The 20,441-nt window shown below is 48.5% G+C and overlaps 1 pseudogene; it reads right to left on the bottom strand.

Moving 5' to 3' along the window:
• Positions 1–18,559: 18,559 nt before the first annotated feature.
• Positions 18,560–20,084, bottom strand: LOC137675785 (protein pelota homolog; annotated as a pseudogene).
• Between the last annotated feature and the right edge of the window lie 357 nt (positions 20,085–20,441).

Here is a 20,441-nt window from a genome sequence, read left to right as displayed (position 1 = left end):
TTACTTGTCAAGCACACAAGACTAAACAACAGTTAGTATGATATGTGTCTTTTGACACCCCAGGTGCAAGTCATAGAATCATAGAATCATAGAATCATAGAATGTTAGGGGTTGGAAGGGACCTCTGGAGATCATCGAGTCCAACACTCCTGCCAGAGCAGGACCAAAGGACCAAGTCACTTGAGCATGTTTATAATCTTCCTCAGCAATCTTCCGTTATTTTCCAAATGCCTCTTAAATACTGACAGGCATGGGGCATCAACCACCTCTCTAGGAAGCCTGTTCCAGTGTTTGAACACCCTCTTGGTAAATAAATGTTTCCTAATGTCAAGTCTGAACCTCCCCTGATGCAGCTTTGAACCATTCCCACGTGTCTTGTCACTGGAAACCAGGGAGAAGAGATCAGCACCTCCCTCTCCACTTCCCCTCCTCAGGAAGCTGTAGAGAGCAATGAGGCCACCCCTCAGCCTCCTTCTCTCCAAACTAGACAAACACAGAGTCCTTAGCCGCTCCTCATAGGACATGCCTTCCAGCCCTTTCACCAGCTTTGTTGCCCTCCTCTGGATGCACTCAGTATCCTTAACATCCTTCTTAAATCATGGGGCCCAGAACTGCACACAATACTCAAGGTGAGGCCGCACCAGCACTAAATACAGAGGGATAATCACCTCTTTTGAGCAGCTGGTTATACTGTTTGATGCACCCCAGGATGCGGTTTGCCCTCTTGGCTGACAGGGCACACTGCTGACTTCTATTGAGCCTACTGTCAACCAGAACCCCCAGATCCCTTTCTGCAGGGCTGCTCTCCAGCCACTCCTCTCCCAATTTATACTTGTGCCTGGCCTTACTCTGTCCCAGGTGCAGAATCTGGCATTTGTTCTTGTTAAATTTCATGCCATTGATGATTGTCCAATGCTCCAATCTATCTAGATCCCTCTGCAAGGCCTCTTGTCCCTCAAGAGAGTCAACAGCACCTCCCAGTTTAGTATCCTCAGCAAACTTGCTAATGGTGCGTTCAACTCCTGCATCCAGACCATTGATAAAAATATTGATTGGAACTGGCCTTAGAATTGAGCTCTGTGGAACACCACTGGTGACTGGTCACCAGCCAGATGTAGCCCCGTTAGCCACAACCCTTTGAGCCCTGCCCTTCAGCCAGTCCTTCACCCAGCGCACCGTATACCTGCTCATCCCAGAGTTGGACAACTTGTCCAGAAGGATGCTGTGAGGGACTGTATCGAAAGCCTTACTGAAATCCAGAAAACCTACATCTATCACCTTCCCTTCATCCACTAGGCAGGTGACCTTATCATAGAAGGATATCAAATTAGTTAGACAGGACTTTCCCTTTGTGAACCCATGTCGGCTGTGCCTGATGATTGCATTGTTCTTTAAATGTTTTTCAACAGCACCCAGTATGATCTTGTCCATAATTTTTCCAGGTACTGAGGTTAGACTAACAGGTCTGTAGTTTCCTGGGTCTTCCCTCATGCCCTTCTTGTAAATTGGAATAACGTTGGCTAGCTTCCAGTCAGCGGGAAGTATCATACTTCTAACTTTAATTCCACAGCTCTTGATACAGAAGTGATTTTTCACATTGACTTTTCTGAGGAAGTAGATCTGTAGTGTCATCAAATAGAGATCTCCTAACCTGTAACAAGTTAACCCCCAAAAAACAGAGGGTCTTAGCTTGCTGGAGTGTTAAGGGGAAGGATGAGCAAAGAGCACTACAATGAAGAACGACTGGAGAACAATAAGAAAGGTTGAACTTAATTATGAGATTGAGATTCTCTGTCTTGGGAACCAGATGTCCAAGCGAAACAACAGAAGTTCAGTCACTTTGGTAAGCTATCACTGCACTTGACAATAACTGTTATGAAACAGTGCAGATAACAGAGTTCATCGATGAGAATTTCCTGACACAAGTGATGGAGTAGCCAATAAGGAAAGGTGCTCTGCTGGACCAAACAAGGAAGGGCTTGTTGGGGATGTGAAGATCAAAGGCAGCCTTGGCAACAGTGACCATGAGATAGTGGAGTACAGGATCCTCAGAGGAAGGAATGAGACCAATAGCAGGATCAAAACCTTGGACTTAAGGAAAGCAGACTTTGGCCTCTTCAGGGATGTGCTTAGAAGAGTCCCATGAGATAAGGCCCTGGAGGGAAAAGAGACCCAAGAAAACTAGTTAATAGTCAAGCATCACCTCCTGTAAGATCAAGAATAGTCCATCCCAACAAGTAGAAAGAAGTGTAAAAATGGCAGGAGGGCTGTATGGATGAACAAGGAGCTGTAGAGGGGTTTTTGGAGGAGAATGGTCATGTAATGAGCCAGAAGTATGAGAGTATGGAGTGAGGGCCTAGCTGCGTGACAAGATTCATGTAGCTAGTGTCAACAAGCCGACCCTTGGAGAGATGAGGAAAAACAGTAGCTGAGCAAACAAGAATTGAGGGAGTAGCCGGTGGGAGCCGAACACGGAGGAGAAGAAACAAGAACTGATGGAACCAATTAAGAAAAGACCAGTGGCAGAGCAGTGACCAATCAACACATCAAAGAAGAGTGTGTTTAGTACTATTAACCAGTAGCAATGCACATGCTTACAGCCAGGGAAAGTACAAAATGTATAAAAGGGACAGCTTATGCTTAATAAAGCGTCTTCACTTTGATTCACATTGGATTGTGTGGAGGCGTGTTTCTTCTCCTCAAGGAGCTCCTATCAAAATTCAAACACGAAAAGGAAGCATGCAAAAGGTGAAAGAAAGGACAGGTAAACTGAGAGAAATACAGAGACACTGTCTGAGTATGCACAGAAGCAGTGAGGAAAGCCAAAGCCTACCTAGAGTTGAATCTGGCAAGGGATGACAAAGGCAACAAGAAGGACTTCTATAAGTGCATACGTGACAAAAGGAAGACTAGGGAAAATGTAGGCTAGCTGCTGGGTGGGGCAGAGGCACTAGTGACACAGGACATGGAGAAGGCTGAGGTACTGAATGCCGCCTTTGCCTCAGTCTTTACTAGCAAGACTGGCCTTCAGGAATCCCAGATTCCAGAGACTAGGGGGAAAGTTTGGAGCATGGAAGACATACCCTTGGTGAAGGAGGACCAGGTCAGGGGATACTTAAGCAAATTGGACATACATAAGTCCATGGGCCCTGATGGGATGTACCCATAAGTACTGAGGGAGCTGGCAGATGTCATTGCAAGGCCACTCTCAATAATCTTTGAACAGTCATGGCACCTAGGAGAAGAGCCCAAAGACTAGAGGAAAGCAAATGTCACTCCTATCTTCAAGAAGGGCAAGAAGGAGGACCCAGGGAGCTACAGGCTGGTCAGCCTCACCTCAGTCCCTGGGAAGGTGATGGAGCATCTAATCCTGGGAACCACTTCTGGGCATGTGAAGGACAAGAAGGTCATCAGGAGTAATCAGCATGGATTAATCAAGGGGAAGTCATGCTTGACCAGCTTGATAACCTTCTACGTTGAAAAGACTGGCTAGGTAGATGAGGGGAGAGCAGTGGATATTGTCTACCTTGACATCAGGAAGGCTTTTGACACTGTCTCCCATAAGATCCTCATAGCGAAGCTGTTGAAGTATGGGCTGGATGAGCAGACAGTGAGGTGGATTGAAAACTGTCTGAATGGCCAGGCCCAGAGACCAGTGATCAGTGGCACCATGTCTAGTTGGAGGCCAGTAATTAGTGGTGTACTCCAGTACTGTACCCAATACTGGGTCCAATCCTGTTCAACATCTTCATTAATGATCTAGATGATGGTGCAGAGTGTACCCTCAGCAGGTTTGCAGATGACACAAAACTGTGAGGAGTGGTTGATACCCCCTCCCGTAGTCTGAGGGGGATGAAAAAAGACTTCAAGGCCTTAGGACAGTTGGTGAAAGAGTCTGGGACACAAGTTGTTTTCTCCTCCCTCCTTCCATTTTCGGGTGATGACATAGGATGGAATAGTAGGATTCTCTCCATAAATGACTGGCTACGGGACTGGTGCTACAGGCAGGGCTTTGGATTCTTTGATAATGGCTGGTTTTATAAGACACCAGACCTGACAGTAAGACATGGGAAAGGCTTATGTCATAGGGGCAAAAGGGTTCTGGGACAGGAATTAGCAGGGCTCATTCGGAGAGCTTTAAACTAGATTCGAAGGGGGATGGGGTTGTAGCTGGACTTGCACCACTGGGGCAACGCTCTAGTGTTGAGGTAGACCAGGAGGCCTCCCATCCCCCTAGGGTGAAATTGGTGTGCTCAGCTCGCTCCCTGAAATGCCTGTACACCAATGCACGCAGCATGGGGAATAAACAGGAGGAGTTAGAAGTCCGTGTTCGGTCGGGGGGCTATGATCTAGTGGCAATTACAGAGACTTGGTGGGACACCTCGCATGACTGGAATGTGGTCATGGATGGCCATGTCCTGTTCAGGAAAGACAGGCCAGTAAGGAGAGGTGGTGGAGTTGCTCTTTATGTGAGTGAGCAGCTAGAATGTATTGAGTTCTGTCCAGGGGCAGATCAGGAGGGAGTTGAGAGTTTGTGGGTACGAATTAAGGGGCAGGCTGGCATGGGTGATACTGTTGTGGGTGTCTATTACAGGCCACCGGATCAGGATGAGGAGCTTGATGAGGCCTTCTACAGGCAGCTGAGAGCAGTCTCGCAATTACAGGGCCTGGTTGTCATGGGGGATTTCAACTACCCTGATATTTGCTGGGAGGCCTACTCAGCCAGCCATCCTCAGTCCAGGAGGTTCCTCCAGTGCATTGATGATAACTTTCTGATGCAAATGGTGGTTGAGCCAACTAGGAGAGGAGCGCTGCTGGATCTTATCCTCACTAACAAGGAGGATCTGGCTGAAGAGGTGAAGGTTGAGGGCAGCCTTGGTTGTAGTGACCATGAGATGGTAGAGTTCAGGATCTCATGTGGCAGGACCAGAATAGCTAGCAGAATCACAACCCTGGACTTCAGGAGGGCCAACTTTGGCCTTTTCAAGCAATTGCTAGGGGATATCCCATGGGACAGGGTACTAGAAGGTAAGGGGGCCCAAGATAGTTGGTTAGCATTCAAGGACAGCTTCTTCCAAGCTCAAGATCAGAGCATCCCAGCAGGTAGGAAGTCAAGAAAGGGTACCAGGAGACCTGCATGGTTAAACAGGGAACTGCTGGGCAAACTCAAGTGGAAGAAGAGAGTGTACAGACCACGGAAGGAGGGGCTGGCCACTTGGGAGGAATATAAGTCTGTTGCCAGAGGATGTAGGAGGCAACTAGGAAAGCTAAGGCCTCCTTGGAATTAAACCTTGCAAGAGAGGTCAAGGACAACAGAAAGGGCTTCTTCAAATACATGGCAGGTAAAGCCAACACTAGAGGCAATGTAGGCCCACTGATGAATGAGGTGGGGGCCCTGGAGACAGAGGATAAAAAGAAGGCGGAGTTACTGAATGCCTTCTTTGCATCTGTCTATACTGCTGGAGGCTGTCCTGAGGAGCCCCGGACCCCTGAGGCCCCAGAAGAAGTCAGGATAGAGGAGGAGTCTGTCTTGGTTGATGAGGGCTGGGTCAGGGACCAATTAAGCAACCTGGACACCCATAAATCCATGGGCCCTGATGGGATGCACCCGCAGGTGCTGAGGGAGCTGGCAGAAGTCATTGCTAGGCCACTCTCCATCATCTTTGCCAAGTCGTGGGCAACGGGAGAGGTGCCTGAGGACTGGAGGAAGGCCAGTGTCACTCCCGCCTTCAAAAAGGGCAAGAAGGAGGACCCAGGAAACTACGGGCTGGTCAGCCTCACCTCCATCCCTGGAAAGGTAATGGAACAACTTGTCCTTGGTGCTGTCTCTAGGCACATCAAGGATAGGAGGATCATTAGGGGCAGTCAACATGGCTTCACCAACTTGATAGCCTTTTATGAGGACATAACCAGGTGGATAGATGATGGTAAAGCTGTGGATGTGGTCTATCTCGATTTCAGTAAAGCGTTTGACACAGTCTCCCACAGCATCCTCGCAGCTAAACTGGGGAAGTGTGGTCTGGATGATCGGGTAGTGAGGTGGATTGTGAACTGGCTGAAGGAAAGAAGCCAGAGAGTGGTGGTCAATGGGACAGAGTCCAGTTGGAGGCCTGTATCTAGCGGAGTCCCTCAAGGGTCGGTACTGGGACCAGTACTATTCAATATATTCATTAATGACTTGGATGAGGGAATAGAGTGCACTGTCAGCAAGTTCACTGATGACACAAAACTGGGAGGAGTGGCTGACACACCAGAAGGCTGTGCTGCCATTCAGAGAGACCTAGACAGGCTGGAGAGTTGGGCAGGGAGAAATTTAATGAAATATAATAAGGGCAAGTGTAGAGTCCTGCATCTGGGCAAGAACAACCCCATGTATGAGTACAAGTTGGGGACAGACCTGTTGGAGACCAGCGTAGGGGAAAGGGACTTGGGGGTCCTAGTGGACAGCAGGATGACCATGAGCCAGCAGTGTGCCCTTGTGGCCAAGAAGGCCAATGGCATCCTGGGGTGTATTAGAAGGGGTGTGGTCAGCAGGTCAAGAGAGGTTCTCCTCCCCCTCTACTCTGCCCTGGTGAGGCCGCATCTGGAATATTGTGTCCAGTTCTGGGCCCCTCAGTTCAAGAAGGACAGGGAACTGCTAGAGAGAGTCCAGCGCAGAGCCACGAAGATGATTAAGGGAGTGGAACATCTCCCTTATGAGGAGAGGCTGAGGGAGCTGGGTCTCTTTAGCTTAGAGAAGAGGAGACTGAGGGGTGACCTCATTAATGTTTATAAATATGTAAAGGGCAAGTGTCATGAGGATGGAGGCAGGCTCTTCTCAGTGACATCCATTGACAGGACAAGGGGCAATGGGTGCAAGCTGGAACACAGGAGGTTCCGCATAAATATGAGGAAAAACTTCTTTACGGTGAGGGTAACTGAACACTGGAACAGGCTGCCCAGAGAGGTTGTGGAGTCTCCTTCTCTGGAGACATTCAAAACCCGCCTGGACGCATTCCTGTGTGACATGATCTAGGTAATCCTGCTCCGGCAGGGGGATTGGACTAGATGATCTTTCGAGGTCCCTTCCAATCCCTAACATTCTGTGATTCTGTGATTCTGTGTTATGTCAGAGGGTTATGCTGCCATCCAGAGGGACCTCAACAGCCTGGAGAAATGGGCTGACAGGAACCTTATGCAGTTCAACAAGAAGCGCAAAATCCTTCACCTGGATCTGGGGATCCTGGTGGACACCAAGTTGAACATGAGCCAGCACTGTGCCTTTGTGTTAAAAAAGGCTAATGGTATCCTGGGCTGCATGAGAAGGAGTGTTGCCAGCAGGTCGAGGAAGGTGATCCTTCCCCTTTATTCAGCACTGGTGAGGCCACACCTGGAGTCCTGTCTCCAGTTCTGTTCTCCCCAGTAGAGGAGAGACATGGACATACTGGAGAGAGTCCAGCAAAGGGCCATTAAGATGATAATGGGACTGAAGCATCTCTTCTATGAGGAAGGGCTGAGAGAGCTGTGAGTGTTCAGTCTAGAGAAGACAAGGCTCAGGGAGGATCTCATTATTAATGTATATAAATATCTGAAGGGAGGCTGCAAAGAAGATAGAGACAGGTTCTCTTCAGTGTTGCCCAGTGACAGGACCAGAGGCAATAAGCACAAAGTGAAACACAGGAAGTTCCATCTGAACATTAGGAAACACTTTTTTACTGTGAGGGTGACTGAGCACTCTGGTTGCCCAGAGAGGTTGTGGAGTCTCCCTCCTTGGAGATATTTAAAAATTGTCTGGACATGGTCCTGGGCAACTGGTTCTAGGTGGCCCTGCTTGAGCAGGGGGGTTGGTCTAGATGACCTCCAGAGGTCCTTTCCAACCTCGGCAATTCTGTCAACAGACCTGCACGATGGTGAGTTAGACTGGGTGACTGAGCAGAACTATCATTAGCATCATTCAGAACACTTCCCATTTTCTATTAGACTGATATGTCATGACCTGTGATCCAAAGCTGTTTATACAGAGAAACATCTGTACTGTCTGCTAAATAGCAACATGTCTTTGGAAACCTCTCTTCATTTTTTAAATTTTTTTTTAATAATATCATGCTCATAGCTATGCTTACTAGGACTGTTGCTGAATAATTAGGAAGGGTATTATTTTTTCACTAATCTGCACTAATTTGTTATTAACTTCCTTCATGAAATACTAAATGTTGGTTTTAACAAGGAAACTCCATATTTAGGTAGGATTTCATACCCTTTGCTGTCTTGGCAGAGAATCATTTGTGAAATAAATGCTAAGAGATGGCTTCCATGGCTTTAGAAGGACTAAGTTCTTTTGTTCTACTCTCATGATTCTAGTATGGTGTTAGCTCTCTCATACACCTAGTATGGTATAAACTCTCCATGCCCTGTCTGCTGTTGTTATGGTCATCTTCTTCCTCTCAGATTTTGCCCTTAGAAGTTAGAGCATCAATATTATGCATGACTATTGTAATGGTACATGTTGTATGTCACTAGATTCAGCCATTATGAAAGCAAATAGAGCATAATGCTACTCCCTTATTTTCCCTTGCCCAAATACTGGCTTAGCTGATCTCAGGCATAGTGCAAGAGTAGCCTGTTTGGACATAAGGAATTGATGCCAAACTATACTGATGTCATTTGTGATGTTAGTTTTGATGAGAGGAAGGGCAGAGGATATGATCAACCCATGAAAAATGATGAACGTATTCCTTAAAGTTTCTCCTAATAGAACTGTGGAAGCTATGGCTGTAGCTCTTAAACTGATAACACATCAATGCAGCTTAAAGTGTTGCTTGCTGTAAAATATCTCCACATCTTAGTTTTGAGCATCCTTTTAAAATGCTCTGACAGAGGCTTTTAATTCATTATTAGTAATAAAATAATGAACATTACACTGCTTTAGCAGCTGGTTTAAAAACTCTTTTCCCTGGCCAGTCTGTAATTTCTGAGGCTTTCACCCCCTACTAAAAAGTATTTTAAAAGCCTTGGCTATTTGAGAGCCCATTTTGCCTTTTAGACCAATGGCCCATGCATGCTTGGATAATATATCTATCACTGTTAAGATGTACTTAACACTATCCCTGTGCTTGGAAAACTGGTATATATCCACCAAGTTGCCCTGACATTGTGCGTCCACCTCTGCCACAATCACCTTGTTTCTTTTTAAGTACTTTCTTGCTACCTTTTGTAAGCTGTAAGTGTCCTGGTTTGCAACCCAGGTTGCAACTTGGCAACCCCCAACCTGTATGGTGCATGGGTTAATTCCTCCCTAGGTGCAGGACTCTACACTTGCCCTTGTTGAACTTCATTAGCTTCCTCTCTTCTCAGCTCTCTAGCCTGTCCAGGTCTCGCTGAATGGCAGCACAGCCTTCTGGTGTATCGGCCACTCCTCCCAGTTTTGTCATCAGCAAACTTGCTGAGGGTACACTCTGTCCCTTATCCAGGTCATCAACGAATACGTTAAACAGGACTGGACCCAGTACTGACCCCTGGGGAACACTGCTAGCTACAGGCCTCCAACCAGACTCTGTGCTGCTGCTCACAACCCTCTGAGCTCTGCCATTCAGCCAGTTCTCAATCCACCTCACTGTCCACTCATCTAACCCACATTCCTGAGCTTTCCTATGAGGATGTTATGGGAGACAGTGTCAAAAGCCTTGCTGAAATCAAGGTAGACAACATCCACTGCTCTCCCATCATCTACCCAGCCAGTCGTGTCCTCATAGAAGGCCATCAGATTGGTCAAACATGGTTTCCCCTTGGTGAATCCATGTTGACTACTCCTGATAACCTTCTTTTCCTCCACATGCTTAGAGATGGCATCCAGAATGAGCTGTTCCATCACCTTTCCAGGGATGGAGGTGAGGCTAACCAGCCTGTAGTTTCCTGGGTCCTCCTTCTTGCCCTTTTTGAAGGCGGGAGTGACATTGGCCTTCCTCCAGTCCTCAGGCACCTCTCCTGTTCTCCATGACCTTTCAAAGATGATGGAGAGTGGCTTGGCAATAACATCTGCCAGCTCCCTCAGCACTCGTGGGTGCATCCCATCGGGGCTCATAGATTTGTGGGTGTCCAGTTTGTCTAAATGATCTCTAACTTGATCCTCCTCAACCAAGGGAAAGTCTTCCTTTCTCCAGACATTCTCTCGTACTTCCAGGGTCTGGGATTCCTGAGGGCCAGCCTTAGCTGTAAAGACCGAGGCAAAGGCGGCATTCAGTAACTCTGCCTTCTCTGTATCCTCTGTCACCAGGGCACCCTCCTCATTCAGTAGCGGGCCCACATTTTCCCTAGTCTTCCTTTAGCTGCTGATGTACTTGAAGAAGCCCTTCTTGTTGTCCTTGATGTCCCTTGCCAGATTTAGTTCTAAGTGGGCCTTAGGCTTCCTCGTCGCGCCCCTGCATTCTCTGACAACCTTCCTATATTCCTCCCAAGTGGCCTGTCCCTTTTTCCACATTCCGTAGACTTCTTTCTTCCATTTGATTTTTGCCAGAAGCTCCTTGCTCATCCATGCAGGTCACCTGCCCCCTTTGCTTGATTTCTTACTCATAGGGATGTATCGATCTTGAGCTTGGAGGAAGTGATGCTTGAATATTGACCAGCTGTCATGGACCCCCCTACCTTCTAGAGCCCTAACCCATGGGATACCCCCAAGTAGGTCCTTGAGGAGGCCAAAGTCAGCTCTCCTGAAGTCCAGGGTTGTAATCCTACTTATTGCCCAATAAGTAGGACAACGTCCTGCCCTTACTCATCCTTGCAGATGTCATACAACTTTTTCTTGCGCCAGTGCCTCATATGTGAACTGAAAAGCCCTAGACACACACAACACTTCAAATGATGACGGGTCCACAACTTCTCTGGGCAACCTGTTCCAGTGTCTCACTTCCCCCAGCTTCTCTTTCTCTTGGTTATGTGTAGTTGATGTGAGTTGGATTTCTGTGCTGTACTTCCACGTCATCGAGTATGTGAGGTGGTGGATGTAGAGTCCAGTTTGGTTGGCGCAAGTGGCAACTTTTATCTCCAAATTGCAATTCCAGGTGGCATGGAAGACGCAACATGTTAGTCACCAGGGAGAGGGTGTGCGGTTGCTCATAGAATCATAGAATGGTTTGGGTTAGAAGGGACCTTAAAGATCATCCAGTTCCAACCTCCCTGCCACAGGCAGGGACACCTTTCCACTAGACCAGGTTGCTCAAAGCCTCATCCAACCTGGCCTTAAACACTGCCAGGGAGGGGGCAGCCACAACTTCTCTGGGCAACCTGTTCCATTGTCTCACCACCCTCACAGAAAAGAATTTCTTCCTAAGATCTAATCTAAATCTACCCTCTTTCAGTTTAAAACCATTCCCCCTTGTCCTGTCACTACTTGTCCTTGTAAAAAGCCCCTCTCCCGCTTTCCTGTAGGCCCCCTTCAGATACTGGAAGGCTGCTATGAGATCTCCCCGGAGCCTTCTCTTCTCCAGGCTGAACAGCCCCAACTCTCTCAGCCTGTCTTCATAGGAGAGGTGCTCCAGCCCTCTGATCATCTTGGTGACCCTCCTCTAGACTCGCTCCAACAGGTCCATGTCCTTCTTATGTTGGGGGCCCCAGAGCTGAATGCAGTACTCCAGGTGGGGTCTCACGAGAGCAGAGTAAAGGGGCAGTATCACCTCCCTCGACCTGCTGGCCACGCTTCTTTTTATGCAGCCCAGGATGCGGTTGGCCTTCTGGGCTGCAAGCACACACTGCCGGCTCATGTTGAGCTTCTCGTCAACCATCACCCCCAAGTCCTTCTCCTCAGGGCTGCTCTCAATCCATTCTCTGCACAGCCTGTATTTGTGCTTGGGATTGCCCCAACCCACATGCAGGACCTTGCACTTGGCCTTGTTGAACTTCATGTGGTTTGCACAGGCCCAGCTCTCAAGCCTGTCAAGGTCCCTCTGGATGGCATCCCTTCCCTCCAGCCTGTCGACCACACCACACAGCTTGGTGTCGTCAGCAAACTTGCTGAGGGCGCACTCAATCCCACTGTCCATGTCGCCGACAAAGATGTTAAACAGGACCAGTCCTAATACCGATCCCTGAGGAATGCCACTCGTCACTGGTGTCCACTTGGACATTGAGCCATTGACCGCAACTCTTTGAGTGCGACCATCCAGCCAATTCCTTATCCACTGAGTGGTCCATCCATCAAGTCCATGTCTCTCCAATTTAGAGACAAGGATGTCGTGCGGGACAGTGTCAAATACTTTGCACAATTCCAGGTAGATTACATCAGTTGCTCTTCCCCTATCCACCAGTGCTGTAACCCTGTCGTAGAAGGCCACCAAATTTGTCAGACATGATTTGCCCTTAGTGAAGCCATGTTGGCTGTCACCAATCACCTCCTTGTTTTCCATGTGCCTTAGTATAGTTTCCAAGAGGATCTGCTCCATGATCTTGCCAGGCACAGAGGTAAGACTGATTGGCCTGTAGTTCCCCGGGTCTTCCTTTTTTCCCTTCTTGAAGATGGGGGTTATGTTTCCCCTTTTCCAGGCAGCAGGAACTTCACCAGACTGCCACGACTTCTCAAAAATGATGGATAGCAGCTTAGCAACTTCATCCGCCAGTTCACTCAGGACCCGTGGATGCACCTTATCAGGTCCCATGGACTTGTGCACCTTCAGGTTCCTTAGATGGTCTCGAACCTGATCTTCTCCTACAGTGGGCGGTTCTTCATCCTCCCAGGCCCTGCCTCTGCCTTCTGCGACTTGGGTGGTGAGGCTAGAGCTCTTGCTGGTGAAGACTGAGGCAAAAAAGTCATTGAGTACCTCATCTTTCCCCATATCTTGGGTAGCCAGGTCTCCCGTTTCCTTCCGGAGAGGGCTCACATTTTCCCTAGTCTTCCTTTTATCACCGATGTACCTATAGAAGCTTTTCTTTTTGTCCTTGACATTCCTGGCCAGATTTAATTCTATCAGGCCTTTAGCTTTCCTAACCTGGTCCCTGGCTTCTTGGACAATTCCTCTGTATTCCTCCCAGGCTACCTGCCATTGCTTCCACCCTCTGTAGGCTTCCTTCTTCTGACTGAGTTTATTCAGAAGCTCCTTGTTCATCCATGCAGGCCTCCTGGCATTTTTGCCTGCCTTCCTCTTTGTCGGGATGCATCACTCCTGAGCCTGAAGGAGGTGGTCCTTGAAGACTAACCAGCTTTCTTGGGCCCCTCTTCCCTCCAGGGCTTTATCCCAAGGGACTTTCCCAAGCAGGTCCCTGAAGAGGTCAAAGTCTGCTCTCCTGAAATCCAGGGTGGTGAGCTGGTTGTGCGCCCTCCTTGCTGCCCTATGGATCTTGAACTCCACCATTTCATGGTCGCTGCAGCCAAGGCTACCCTTGAGCTTCACGTCCCCCACCAGCCCCTCCTTGTTGGTGAGAACAAGGTCCAGCATGGCACCTCTCCTCGTCGGCTCCTCTATCACTTGGAGAAGGAAGTTGTCATTGTCCTGGTTTGGACTAGGATGGACTTTTCTGTTAAGTTTCCTTTTAGTTACTTTACTTCCTGAAGTGGACTACACAGCCTGTTGCCGCAGGAACTAGGGTCCCTGTTGGGTCTCTTTGTCCCACAGAGGAAGGGGCTGTAGAGTGCCGCATCTGTGGGGAGGGGCGGACAGGACAGGTGACCCGAACTGACTAATGGGGTATTCCATCCCACCCATGTCATCCTCAGTATAAAGCTGAGGGACCACGAGGGTCACACTCTCTTCCCCTATGGCCGACATCCTGGGAGGACTGCCTGCGCTCCTGCCGTCGCTCCTGAACCTGGTTCCCGCCTGCTGCCGCGTGTGCTTCCGGACTGCCCAGTGCCTGCCCTGCAGTGTCAGCGGTGACGTGGTCATCATCGGGGGGAGCTCTGTAGCGGTTTTGTATACAGTTCATTATTTATTATACTCTTTCTTTTCCTTGTTACTGTTCATTAAAACTATTTTAACTTTCCAACCTGTAAGTCTCTCTCCCTTTTCTCTTTTCCTTTCCCCCCTGGGGAAGGAGAAGTTTAACAGAGAGCGTCTGCTGTCTGTTTAACTGCCTGCCCAGCCTTAAATGGCGACAGTCATCCAGACATTCCAGGAACCTCCTGGATTGCTTGTGCCCAGCTGTGTTGTCCTTCCAACAGATATCAGGGTGGTTGAAGTCCCCCATGAGGACCAGGGCCTGTGTACGTGAGGCTACACCAATCTGTCTATAGAGGGCCTCATCCGTTTGGTCTTCCTGGTCAGGTGGCCTGTAGCAGACGCCCACTGTAATGTCTCTCGTCCCTGCCCTCCCTTTAATCCTGATGCATAAGGTCTCCATCGGCTCCTCCTCCATCCCCAGGCAGAGCTCCATGCACTCAAACTGGTCATTGACATAGAGCGCAACACCCCCTCCTCACCTCCCCTGCCTGTCCTTCCTAAAAAGCCTCTATCCTTCCATTCCAATGCTCCAGTGTTTTGCCAATAGATGGGGTCAGCACAAAGGACATAGACACCAGGTTCAAAAGACAAGCTTACTTTTACTTTAGTTTAAAGCAGCAATAGAATAGTAAGAGAAAATAATACAGCAGGAACAAAACAAAGCAAGGTGATGCACCTAATCATTACTACACAGAATTAAGCATAGTGATTAAGAAAGATTCATCACCAATTGCCTTAATACTTTACCATCATCCAGATCCACAGTCGCTGGGGAGCCCTGGTTGCAGCGAGGATTTGGAGAGCCTTTCCTGGCAATTGGGAGGTCTTACGCAGGATACAAGTCAGAATATGGTTCCCAATCCTCCTCCCCCAGAATAACTGATCCACTCGCAGGGGGCCCTCCATGAGCAGATGTGAAATCCCGTTGAGGCTCCGGAGGAGGTGCCATAGGCTGAGTTGTTCCTGAATCTTTTGCTTTAGAATTCTGCACTTTCCTGCTCAGTTTATTCAACCCTCTCTATTTATATATCTTCCACAATTCGTGGGTTGGAACATCATGAGACATACCATCTCTCAATAAAGCTGTAAACATTTCTTTCTGAGAAAGCCTGTTTTCGCTGCCTTTAAGATTGTCTCGTGTTTCTCAGTTCCCTGCACTTCCTTGGGGGCCCCATTCTCCAAGGTCACCTAACTGCTGTATTTTTTCAATTACATCATCGAGGGGATTTCCTAGTCCGTGGGCTGTACTAGGCTTGGTAGTCTCTCCATGACATCCCTGATGTGAGCCCCCATTAAGCAGCACACCTCTCTAGAGAGTGCATCAGGTCGGCAGATGGGTGCCTCTGTGCTTCTCAGTAGAGAGTCGCCTACCACTGTCACCCGCCGCTTTTTCTTAGTAGCACTGGTCTTTATACAGGGAGCACACTGGGCTGCCTTACTGAGCTCCAGCGTGTCTCCTGATGCAGCAGGTCTTTCCTCCTCAAACTGCAGAGGACTGAAGCTGTTCTGCAAGGGCACCTCAGGCTTCAAGGGAAGTCTCTTCCTCCTGCTAGTCCTTGCCTTTGCATCCTTCCATTCCTCTGCAGTTTTATTCCCCCCTTCCTTCCGTGTGTGCCACTGGGGGGGTTTGAAGGGGCACCTCAGGCTTCAGGGCAACTCCCTTCCTCCTTCTGGTTCTTGCCTTTACAACCCTCCATTCCTCTGCAGTTTTATCCCCCCTTCCTTCTGTGTGTGCCACTGAGGGGGTTTTCAGCTGTTTGGCCATGGACTGCGGGGCCACTGCAGCCTGAACTTGGACCCCGTTATCCAACTCCCTCTCAGCCTCCCTGATGTCACACAGCCTCCTCACTGCCTCCCGCAGCTCAGCCACCTGATGAAGCAGGTCCTCCACCTGGGCACACCTAATGCAGGCAGGTCTGCTGCTGCCCGTCCCTGCCTCCAGCAAAAGATCAAGGCACTTCCTGCAGCCTGAGGTCTGCACTCCAACCTCTCCCTTAGGCAGTACAATCTGGGTGGAGGCATCAGTCACCGCTGGGGTTGATGGTGCAGATCCCCGAGCCGGAGCTGCAGCCCTTGCTCTCAGGCAAGTGTCTGCCATTCTGCCTTGAGGGTCAGGTAGGGTGTCTGCGCTTGCCCTGTGCTGCCCTCCCTGCATGCCCTTCCACGCAAACTGACGCGCCACGCTCTGGCTGATGCACCACGCTCTGTTTGCCTGCTCTGTTCGCGGCATTCCTGGTCGCTGGCACTCCCAAGGCTGCCTTTTGTAGGAGGGGCCGCAGTTGCTCTGGCAATGCCCCTGCCTCATCAGCGACTCTCCACGAGAGCTGCTGGCTCCTGGCAGCTCTCGCCACTGCCCTGGCGTTTCCTTACCTCAAGAAAATCCCCTGTGCGCCAAGATCTGCTGCTCTGCTGCGGGACGGGCCAGCTCCAGAGCAGCTCCCCTCGGCGACTGCAGCTCCCCTCGGCGACAAGTCATCAGGAACCTCCACCAATCAACCATGATCTTTTCAAGACAATAGACAGCAGCCTGACAATGATATTGGCCAGCTGCCTCAGCATCTTTGGATGAATTCCATCTGGTCCCATGGACTTGTGTACGTCCAATTGGCTTCAGTGGATACTGCTTCACTCCCCTAGACTCTGCTAGTAGGCTCAGGGACTTGATAGGCCAGAGAACAGGCCTTACCAGTAAAGACTGAGGCAAAGAAGGCATTGAATACCTCAGCCTTCTTCATATCCTTGGTCACTAGATCCTTGTCCCATTGAGCAGTAGATCCACATTTTCCTTAGCTTTCCTTTTGCTGTCAATGTACTTGTATAGCCCATTGCATACTTCCTTTTTGCATTTGAGCATTTTCTGCCATCCTTACTCGACTTCCTGCACATCAGAAAGGACTGTTCTTGTGCTTTGAAAAGGTCGTTCTTGAAGTTCACCCAGCTTTCCTTGGCCACTTGCCCTCCAGGGCAGTCCCCATGGGATCCTGTCAAGTAGATCCATGAACATGCCAAAATATGCTCTCCTGAAATCCTCTGTCTTTTAACTGTTTGAGAAGGCTTCAACCACTATTTGTGTGTTTACATTCCCCATGCTTCTGCAATTTAGTATTCTTCTGAAGCAATTTACACAACTTCCTATCAGAAACCTTCCTTTGTCACAATGCCTTCATTTATTTGCAATGTAAAAGCAATACGACAAGCTGTAACAATGCAATACTTGTACAAACACCTTGCAATGTTTCCACATAAATTAAGGAGTCAATCCTCAATCCACAGATGGGGGAGGGAGGAGCAAGAAGATTAAAAATGTTACCCAAGGTCAAACCAAAGTCTAAGGTAGCTTTTCAGTTTTCTCATAATTCTTTAGTGTCCCAGTCTGAGGTCAAGCCCATAAGCCCCTTTTTCTTTGCTTTCCCCTACTTTAGAGTTCTATGGGAACATATTCTCAACACAGACCATGAATTTGAATTAGTCCCTGTTTTCACAGATAGCAACCTATTGTTAACGGTACCCAATATTTCACATAGTTTGAAAGAAACTTCTGAAAAGTTTGTGGAAAACAAAGAAGAAAATTCACCCCGTGGCAGACAACCAGCATGGAAAATTTCAGCCTGAGTTTTACAAGTTTAGCAAGAAATTCCACTAAATCAATTAAACCATTTTCAAAATAAGGTCAAGAGCAGACACAGTATTCTACATGTGCTAAAAGTTTTTTAGTAATTTTCTTGAGAGGCTCCAGTACAATCACACTTTTCATTTTTGTTTGAATGTCATCACATTCAGTTCGGGGCGGGGGGCAGGGGGGAGCTGGGCTTCATCTCAGAGATAAGTATCTTGTACGATTTCCATCTAAGACTATCCAAACTTCATTTCATATATGTCAGGTAATATTTGACAGTAACTTGTGAATTCTCCAAAGACTGCATTTTAGATCGCAACTACAGCAAGCACATTTCATCCCCTGATGCCTCTTATCTGTGACAAGACTACCTGTGCAGCCTTTCCACAAACCAAGGGAAACACAATCCTACAAAGGCAAAGAGAATAAACATGACTTTTCCTAATAGATATAGTAGCCAAGCCATTGCCAGACACTGGAACTGATGGTGGAGAAACAAGAAAACACAAAAGAAGAAAGTAGCCATACCAACATGCAGAGAGGTCAGAAGGTTAAGATACAACAGGCAAGCAGACAACAGACTGAGAACAGAGTGGAGCGAGATAGAACATAGATGCATGAGTTGAACAGCAAGGGATGGATGAATAGAGTGGCAAAGAACAAGAGTTGTTTGTCCTTTTAGGGATGAAAGGCTGCAGTTGTGCAGCAATATATTATCTTTTCATACAAATTCCAAAACATTAAGCTGCCAGTGTGCTAGTATATGCAGAATCAGCAGCTTTTGGGAGCAATCTCGGTTTCTTGTACTACTGGAAGTCCAGGGTGTAACTAGTAAAAACAGTCAACTCCACTCCACAGTATATCCATAATCATTATTATAGCTATTAGAGTACTGAACAGAGATAGATACTTTAACTTTCTGACAGTATTTCTTATATTACATGCCATGGCACATCTGCCAAGTCTTTAGGAAGGGACAGCTTCTACTGTAATTTCAGTGTGAATTGGGAAAAGAAAGGGTGGAATGAAGTCACCATTATCAATCCCTTCCAGAGCTAGATTCATCTTCCTGGTCAGAGCTCAGCAACAGAAGAGTGCAGGACAGCTGCCATCCATCAGCTGGCCAAGCTACTCCCCAGACACATGAAGACTAGAGAAAATGCACACTGCATCCATATCCTGTACACTGTCTACCTGCTTAACATATCACGTGCATGTAGCCACATCCTGGTGCTGGAAGAGCTCATTGCTGATCAGCAAGTTATCAATGGCCATGGCTTCATTGTCCTCCACATGTTTGAGACCACAAAAAGTCTGGTTGGGCTCATGCTGCAGCATTTTATAGATGTCATCTAAAGCATTGACCTTACCAGCTGCCTTAGTGTCAAAGGGACAGATAGTTACGGCCTGGTCAAAGGGCTTCCTTCAATACATATTTATGTTCTGAGGAAGAACGGACCTGTAGGAACTTGGACCTGTTCTTCAGCAGGAACTTGTCAGTCTTGACTGCCTGGAACGTGTAATTACATAACTGTTCCCGAACAAAGCCCAGGCTGGCTACCAGCTGGCGTTTCACCACCTCAAAGCTGACATACTGCTGAATCACATGCACCATCTGCTCATAAAACCTCTCCAGGGCCCATTCATGCTGCATGCAGTTCCCTTTCTACTTCCTGGGAATGTTCACCTCCACTTTGTCTCATGTAGAAGTCACGCTAGGAGTAACCAGGCAGATGCAAACCAGACTCTCCTGCATGACCATGACTGCCACATCAGCACTCCAGACTAGATAGCACGCTTGCTTGATGTGATCCAGCACCATGTTGTCCCACTGCTTCTTGGCCAGCATGAACTGACAGTTGGGCTCCAGCTCAGTGGTGTGGTAGGCCCCCCTCTTGACATACTCATTGCCCTGGATGTTCATGCCTTTGATCTGCAGCTGGCAGGCCTGAGTCAAAGATGATGGTCTCCACACAGATGGTGAGGGTAGTGCAGATGCAGTTGATGCCCACGTTGCCTTTGGCCAAGTCAGTCTGCACCTTGCTGGTGGTGGAGGCCTGTAAGCTGTCACACACCTACAGAAGGTTGTAGGTGTACTACATTTCCTTGGGCTCCTTGGGGGATTGAGGGATTGGACTGGGCTGCTGGCGGCCCTGACCTTGAAGGAATGGAGCTATGTCCTTGAAACGGTTAAACCTGAGAGTGAAGAGGAATTTAGCAAGAAAACAGGATGTGAGAAAAACAGGATGCGGAGTGACATTCCAGCTGCCAACCATGGACTCGTGGCCAGCGCGTGACGACCAATGAGCAGTTGAGGACGGGCGCGTGAACAGCGAGTGCAACCAATCATAAAGCTAGCCATCTAGAGGGGGAAGATATAAAAAATGGAGCATAATAAACGCGGGCGCTTTTGCCTTTTGCTTTTGCTTTTTGCTTTGCTGTCTGCTTGGAACTATCCTTCTGTCTCCTGTCTTTATTTGACCGCCGTGACAAATATAATGACAGGGGATCTGCATCACTTGTCCCACATCATCCTCCTTCATGTCCTTCCACATAAGCTTCATCTCAGCAACTCCCACCACACAGCTGTTTCCTGCCAGCTGCAGTGAGAGGGCTGGAGGCCTCTCACTCCCAGGACCTGAGGGGTGTCCTGGCAGCACATGGAGACCTACGTGCTCCTGACTGGGCAGACAGCAGAGACCCTGCTGGAGGCCAGACCCAGAGCAGCAAAGCCTGTGTTCAGTCTTGGCTGCAGTGAATTTGCAGTGCCACCAGGGTACACAAGTTGCTCAAAACATGATAACCCAACTCCTCATTCCACTCTGCATATTTGTACCACCAGTCCAACATACTCTCCCCCCAAGGTACATGCACTCAGTCCATCCTAAACAGGACTCGATCTGAAGGAAGTGATGGAGTGT

The sequence above is a fragment of the Nyctibius grandis genome, chromosome W (genome assembly GCF_013368605.1).
Source record: "Nyctibius grandis isolate bNycGra1 chromosome W, bNycGra1.pri, whole genome shotgun sequence".
Lineage (NCBI taxonomy): Eukaryota > Metazoa > Chordata > Aves > Nyctibiiformes > Nyctibiidae > Nyctibius > Nyctibius grandis.
This window is presented reverse-complemented; position numbering and strand designations above follow the sequence as displayed.